An 8,449-nucleotide genomic window follows, 5' to 3' on the forward strand; every position below is an offset into this window, starting at 1 on the left:
CAACCCTACCTGCATGAGAGTAACATAAATACACACATATTAGAGTTAAAACTCGAGAAAAGTAATGCTCAATATAAGGAAAGAATGCTTCACATTCTTATCGCACAAGTACTTATCATACTCCCCATTGTATTTCCTGCGGCGGCATCTAGAAGATGTCTTGTACTCGGATTCAACCCATTGTAAAAATTTGTATTACAATGCTTACGGGAAATCCGTGCTGCGGACACTTTTGCAAGAGGTCCTTGAATCGCTCACATATCTCAAACAAGGACTCAAGGTCCATCTGAACAAATGATGATATCTCATTACGAAGCTTTGCTGACTTTCCTAGAGGGAAGTATCTCGCAAGGAAAGCTTCGACCATCTCATTCCAAGTCGTGATGGATGCTTTTAGTAAGGAATGAAGGCATTTCTTGGCCCTTCCTTTGAGAGAGAATGGGAAAGCCCTCAATCTAATAGCATTATCAGAAACACCATTAACCTTTAGCATGTCACAAACTTTCAAGAAGTTCTTGATGTGATTGTTAGGGTCCTCAGTGGCCAAACCATTGAACTGCGCTGACTGCTAAATCATTTGGATGAATACCGGTTTTAGCTCAAAATTCGAAGCTGTAATCGGGGGTCGCACAATACATGATTGTGTGACCAAAACTGAGGATCTGGCATAATCAGAAAGTGTTCTCTGTTGCTGACAACGCCCCTTGTGTATGTCCCATAAGTGCGCAGGTTTATCGGGTAATAAAATCAGGTGAGTCAGTATGATTTCCACAGGGAGTAGGGAATAAAAATACTTAAATTGTTTCTTAACCAATTGAAGATGAATAATGATTTTGTTGACAAGAAGTAATGTAAACACGAATAAAAGAGACAAGAAAGAGAAGCACAAGTAAAGGTGAGATAAAGCAATCGATATAAATGGGATACTCGAATATTATTCCGCCTAGGATAATCGTTTCAACTGCAAAACCCTCTATTATGCTTACTAACTAATGCATTAATGAGTGGTGGAGATCCTTCAATATACGATCCCAAATCTAAGATCAACCATGCCTAACTCTATACGATGTCCCGGAGGAGAAATCGAACAATCTATAGAGTTGCAATGAGTTCTAGGGATTCCAAGTGATAAACCCTCTTCCTATATATAGACCTAACCCTTTGGTCCCGGTTGAATTTCCCCAGTCATAATTAAGCCCTATGTGCTAAAATCACTTCAATGCTTCACTCCATTGACTCTGCAACTAAGCCCCAGCGGAAGGTCATCACTTAGTCTGTTCACTCTACTATGACCGCAAAGAACTCGAGGAAATGGAGGTATGATAAATCACACCGGAGGGGAAAGGGGATGCTCCGCTACCTCTCGACTCACCCTCTCAACCTTCTCCAATCTATATTTGTCTAACTCTCGTGGTGTGTCACTCACTCACAAGGGTTACCAATAAGAACTCTCAACCCTAGTGTCACTCTAAGGGAGTATTCATTCAATCAAGCATTCAAGATTGGAACTCAATTAAAACATCAATTTATTAAAGCATAATAAAAGGGTTTAATGAAACGAATACATCCTAGGGTAACAAGTCCATGTACCCACTAGGGGATTTAGCTCTCCATGGAGCTAGTTACAATCAACAATGAAATCGAATGTAAAAGCATGTAATCCATAGAAAACCCCCTCGATAGTCGTGATGATGGTCTTGTGGAGAAGCCTCGACTCTTCCAAGGATCCCAATAACCTTATTCCAAGTGGAGTATGATGTCAAAGCCATAGAACCTCTCCAAAACCCTTGTCAATACCTCTTAAAACCCTAGCCGCAGCCCTCACTCAAGTTGGGGAAGAATAGAGGAAAGAATGCTAAAATAGTGGCTGAAATCGGCCTTTAAAGGGCTGGAATTGGGTATCCACACACCCCTGTAGATTTTCCGCACGAGCGTGGATAATTTCCACACGCTTGTGTGGATTCTCTGGAATTTTCTTTTTCGGCCGGCTGTGAACATTACTTGCTACAGTAAATTGATTCAGTATTTTGCTACAGTACTTGCTACAGTTACTCCGAAACACTCCTAAATCCATGTTTTCATCAAGGTAACGTCAACGGACACATGTTTACGTCATAGATCACTTTGCTTCTTCAATAAACGACCTCATTGGTAAAAATCTTGCTATTAATGCACAAGCCGGGATACTCAAATGTGACTGCCTTTGTGCCCCTCAAAATCATTGTGCTAGCTTGAATACACGGAGGTTGGAACACATTCGCGCATCTTGAAGCCAACTTATGTCTTTGAATTTGGTCCTTCTCAAGATTTCGTCCAAATAGTGTGTTCACGATCTACATTAGCTTCTTTCTTTAACATTCAGCTTCAGAACCCTATATGCATGAAAGTAACACAAATGCACAAGTATTAGCGCTAAAATCTGATAAAAGTAATGCTCATCATAAGGAAAGAACACTTCACATTCTTATCACACAAACACTTATCCAACTCCCCGACACTTAAGCTTTTGCCTGTCCTCAAGCAAAAATTAAAAACATTCAAGCAAATATGAAGGAAATATGGGAAGTTTTTGGCCTTAGGATCACCAAAGCATACAAAGAGAGCATTCTACAAGTAAGAGAAATTTCAACATTAAATACAAAAAATCAATGCTCTAGATAAAAACATGAATAAAAAAGGACAACAAACCCGAAATCGTGTAAGTTTGTGTAAACTCACTCAAGTCAACCTGATAAGTGCTTGTGCGATACGAATGCGAAGCGTTCATTCCTTATGTTGAGCATTACGTTTCTCGGGTTTTTACACTAATATGTGTGTTTTTATGTTACTTTTATGCAGATAGGGTTGTGAGGCCGAGTATGATGGAAATAGGTCGATGTGAGATGCTAGAGTGTGTGCCAACCTCCACGTATTCGAGTTTGGCACATCCATTTGGAGGGCACAAAGGCAGTCATACTCGAGCATTCCGACCTATGCACATAGAACAAGAGCTCCACCAACATGTACACCATTGAAGTAGCAAGTGATCCACGATGTGAACGTGTGCCCGTTGCGTTACCCCGATGAAAGTATGGAGTTGGGAAGCTATTCAAGTCGAATAATGTAGCAGAGCACTGTAGTAACACTGTGCCATATATTGTGGCAACAATGCTCACAGCCAGCCGAGAAACCAGAGAAACAGAGACTCTACACGGTCGTGAGGAAATTATCCACGGCCGTGTGGTAATTCCGCACGGGCGCGTGGAGCATCCACGTCCATGTAGTAGCCCGATTCCAGCCCTATTTAAAGCCGAATCAGCCCCGATTTTGGTATTCTTTTCTCCATCTTTTCCCCAACTTGAGAGAGGGCTTCGACTAGGGTTTCGAGGGGTATTGGCCAAGGTTTTGGAGAGGTTCTATGGCTCCGACACCGTCATTCCTTAGGAAAAAGGTTGGTAGGGGAGCTTCCGTCGAGGCGTATCCTATACTGGATGAGGGAATCCTTGGACGACGAGTCGAGGCGTATCCTATACCGGATGAGGGAATTCTTTATGGATTCATTGCTTTTACATTCTATTTCTTTGATTGTATTTAGCTCCATGTAGAGCTAAACCCCTAGTGGGTGCTCGGGTATTGTGAACCCTAGGATGTATTTGTTTCTTTGAACCTCTTTATTATGCTTTCAATAAATTGATGTTTATTGTGAGTTCCAAAAAAAAAATTATAATAATTTCCACACGCCCGTGTGGAGTCTCTGTTTCTCTGGTTTCTCAGCCGGCTGTGAGCAGTGCTGCTACAATATATGCCAAAGTGCTCTGCTACAGTATTCGACCTGAATAGCTTCCCAACTCCATACTTTCATCGGGGTAACGCAACAGGCACACGTTCACGTCGTGGATCACGTGCTTCTTCAATGGTGTACACGTTGGTGGAGCTCTTGTTCTATGTGCATAGGTCGGAATGCTCGAGTGTGACTGCCTTTGTGCCCCTCCAAATGGATGTGCCAAACTCGAATACGAGGAGGTTGGCACACACTCTAACATCTCACATAGACCTATGTCTTCCCGTATGAACCTTAGCAAGATTTCCTCCAAAATTGGTGCATTATGATCCACATTGGCCTATTTTCTTCATACTCGGCCTCACAACCCTATCTGCATAAAAGTAACATAAAAACACACATATTAGTGTAAAAACCCGAGAAACGTAATGCTCAACATAAGGAATGAACGCTTCGCTTTCGTATCGCACAAGCTCTTATCAAACTCCCCCACACTTAAGCTTTTGCTTGTCCTCAAGCAAACATTAAAACATTCTGTTCATTAATGAAGAAAATATTGAAAGTGCTTGGCCTTAGGTTCACCAAGGTATACAATGAAAGTATTCTACAATTAAGGAAAATTTCAACACTAAATATGAAAAAATCAATGCTCTACCTAAAAACTTGAATAAAAAAGGACAACAAACCCAAATTTCGTGTATGTGTGTGAACTTACTCAAAACAACCCAAGGTATACTCCTCAAAGTTCTAAGTGCAAGGGACGTATTTATCTACAAAAGTGACAACAATTTCAAAGATGGTAGTAGCGTCACACATCCTCTAAGGTAGCCCTTTCCAAAGCGGCCGCTAAGGTGGCTTTCTCACTTTCGATGTGGTAGCTCTTTCTACCCGAGTGGTGGCTTTCACTCATCCTATGAGATAGCTCTTTCTCTCATTAGGGCATAACTAGTATCCGACTTATGAAAGTAGCTTCATACTTCATAGGTGGTAGCTCTTTCCACGCAACAAACAAAAATAAACAATAAAACTATTATGTTCCTTCTTTTCATTTTCATCATTTTTTTTGTTTTTAGAATTTAGCACAAGAAAATAAACCTAACTAGTCCCTTTAACATCGAACATGAGTTTCCAATAGTGTTCAAAGAGTGAGTAGTGCACTAAGTGTAAATCGGGTAAAAAATCCTAAAAATTCAAGGAAGAACTAGAGCATGAAAACATTCAATGTTAAAAACTCTCCTTAACTTAAGAATACAATCATTGCAACTAAGGTGAACCGCCATTGGCTATGTGAGCATATATCAATCAAGAATAATAGAAAAGATGTGCGCATTATGAAACTCCCCCCCCACACACACACTTAAGTTGTACATTGTCCTCAATGTACACATGCCAGCTCACTCAAAATATATATATCATTCAAAAGCAAATGTGGAAGAAGCAATCAAAACAATACTCCCCTGACTGCTAGTGTTGCGTTTGATGAAGCTAATTCCATGGGAGTAGTGTTCCGACGGGTTGAGAGGCTCACACGGCCAAGTGTCTCAGCACCTTGGGCGTGTCCATGACTTAATCTCAATTCCCAAGAAGACAAGACCATTTGCACGCATACACGAGGGGGTTCAGTGAAGCTCAATAAAGACAAAATAACTCGAGTGTATATAAAAGATGAAGTAATGAATACAACTCGATGATGCAAAAAATGAAAATAAACTCAGAAGGATAATCCTTTCTGAGTGAACAAGTCTAAAAACAAGAAAAATAAAATAAAATGCAAGAAAGTAAAGGAGAAGTCAAGTGTCGGTGCTGCTCTTAGGCTCCTATGCTGCTGCTGCTGCTGGAGATGCACATGGTGGGTCCACCGGCGCTGGGGCCGAGGATGGAGGTGTTGGAGGAACTACGGGGGCCTGAGGAGTCCTCGGCCATAGTAAAAATGATGAGGTGACATCTCGCTCTAAAATCTGTTGTATCACATCGAAACGTGCCATGAACTCTGTGTACTAAGTAGCCTGCATAGCCCTAATCTTGGTGACCTCAGCTCGGACCACCCCTATATCATTCTCGAGCCTCTCAAAGAGATCATTGGCTCGAGATGGTGAAAACATATGCACTGGGGATGGCTCCTCTGCCACTGGAGGTGCCTCTGTCTCCATCGTTGCTGGCTGAGGCTCGGGAGAGGGCTGAGATGCTCCAGCTTCATCACCCTCATCTCCGGCTATCTCTGGAGCTGGTAGTACTAAAGCAAAAACCCCTGTCCGAACCTTGCAGACCATGCCCATCAACCGCATCGTCTCTAGACTCAGGGGAGCAGGTACACTCATCTTCTCGACCCCGCGAATCGAATCCAAGAGACCCATGCCAAGCATTAATCTTGTAATGTAGGGGCCCGAGAAGATCGCTCCCAGTCTAGCATAGTGTCCCTGATGTCTGATGTACTCTGCCAGGATGTGCCCTAAGTGAATCGGTACGCGCTGTACAATCGAGTACAAGTAGAGTAGCTCCCCGAGCACTCAGGGACACCAGTGCTATCACCACGACCATTCACCGACCTACTCATAATGGCATGCAAGTATCTGTATGCTGATCGGGAAAGGTACGTGGCCTTGGACACCCCCAGTTCGTACGGACCTTGACCACATAACACTCTGTAAGCTCTCTGCGTGGTCAAGGTTCCAGGGTAATCAGTCGGTAACTGCGCATATTCCTCTGTGTCTATGAATGCCTCCTCGTACAAGCCAAGTAATACTGAAAATTATGTAATGCTCAAGCTATGGTGGTGTCCAAATACTCTGAACTGAATGGTGTCCACACTGTCGAAGCTCGCATACGATCTATCAAACTCGAATGATGAGAGCACCTCAAGTGCAAACTCTCGGATGGCTGGCTCTCTAATCGTCAACAACAGCCGCCATCCACTCTCTTAAATGAGATCCTCGATCTCATCAGCAAACTCATCTCCCTCCTACAGATCTCGCAATATAGTCATGTCTAAGAATCGAGTCAGCCCAAAACGAAGCCTCGACAGGCGCTCATATTGAACCTAATGCTTTGGAATTGAAAACCGCATGCCCTCGGGCCCAGGAGATGACTCATGTGGTCTCTTATCAGCTTGCTTCTTTGACCTAGGTTCCATAATCGACGCGATGCAGTAAGACAATGAAGAACCGGCCAGAAAACTTCACTAAAATCCCACCAAATTAGCACTCTGAACTCGGAGAATACCGTGAGAGTGTTTTCAGGTGAATAGAAATCATGAAGAGGGAGAGAAACTATCCTCTTTTAAACAGACTTCACAACTTTTGGCGTTCTGTGCATCCACACGGGCGTGTGGAAATTCCCCACGCCTGTGCGCCTCACTTTCAAAGCACTACAGGGGCGTGCACACGCCCCTGTGCTCTTTCGGGAAAACGCTCCTTTGCCTCTGACTGCTCTTGCACAGGCATGTGAAAAATATCCATGCCCATGCCCCCGACCGACAGGGGCAGCCACACGCCCCCTGTGGCTTTCCTGGACATCCGAGAAAAATACTAAGTGTTTCACACGCCCGTGCGGAAATTCTCCACGGTCGTGGACATTCACATGCCAAACTCACAGGGGCAGCGACACGCCCCTGTGTCTTCTCGGGATGGAGAGAACTCATCTTCAGAGTTCACACGGGCGTGTGAAAATTCCCCATGCCAGTGCATGGTTTACAAGCTCGCTCACAGTGGCGAGTCCATGCCCCTGTGTGCTCTCGGGAAAAACTGCCCAACTCTGCATGAATTCACACGCCCATGCGGAAATTACCCACGGGCGTGTGACAGTCGCATGGTCGTCCACAGGGGTAGCCACACGCCCCTGTGCCTTCTGATAAGTGCTTGTGCGATATGAATGTGAAGCGTTCATTCCTTATGTTGAGCATTACTTTCCTCAATTTTCTACATTAATATGTGTGTTTTTATGTTACTTTTACGCAGGTAGGGTTGTGAGGCCGAGTATGAAGGAAATGGGCCAATGTGGATCATAATGCACCTATTTTGGAGGAGATCTTGTTAAGATTCAACCGCGAAGACATAGGTCAGGTGTGAGATGCTAGAGTGTGTGCCAACCTCCTCGCAATCGAGTGAGCACATCTATTTGGAGGGGCACAAAGGCAGTCACGCTCGAACATTCCAACTTATGCATATAAGAACAAGAGCCCCGCCAACATGTACATCATTGAAGAAGCAAGTGATTCACGACGTGAACGTGTGCCCGTTTGCGTTACCCCGATGAAAGTATGGAATTGGGAAGTTAATCAGGTCGAAGACTGTAGCAGGGAATTATAGCAATTACTGTAGCACCACTGTTCACAGCCAGCCGAGAAATCAGAGAAACAGAGAATCCACACGGGCATGTGGAAATTATCCACGCCCGTGTGGAAATTCCGCAAGGGCGCGTGTATTGTCCACGCCTGTGGAGTTTCCCGATTCCAGCCTTATTTAAAGCCGATTCAGCCCCGATTTTGGTATTCTTTTCTCCATCTTTTCCCCAACTTGTGAGAGGACTTCAGCTAGGGTTTCGAGGGGTATTGGCAAGGGTTTTGGAGAAGTTCTACGGCTCCGACATCGTGATTCCATTAGGAAGAAGGTTGGTAGGGGAGCTTCGATCATCGAGGGGGTTTCTTTATGGATTCATTGCTTTTACATTCGATTTCTTTGATTGTATTAAGCT

At 43.9% G+C, this 8,449-nt stretch overlaps 1 non-coding gene across 1 annotated transcript; it reads left to right on the top strand.

Annotated features, from left to right (window-relative positions):
* Nucleotides 1-212: 212 nt before the first annotated feature.
* Nucleotides 213-319, top strand: LOC120271266. Its single transcript, XR_005539885.1, has one exon. It is a non-coding gene; the product is annotated as a small nucleolar RNA R71 (small nucleolar RNA).
* The last annotated feature ends 8,130 nt before the right edge of the window (nucleotides 320-8,449 follow it).

The sequence above is a fragment of the Dioscorea cayenensis genome, chromosome 10, assembly GCF_009730915.1.
Source record: "Dioscorea cayenensis subsp. rotundata cultivar TDr96_F1 chromosome 10, TDr96_F1_v2_PseudoChromosome.rev07_lg8_w22 25.fasta, whole genome shotgun sequence".
Classification (NCBI taxonomy): Eukaryota; Viridiplantae; Streptophyta; class Magnoliopsida; order Dioscoreales; family Dioscoreaceae; genus Dioscorea; species Dioscorea cayenensis.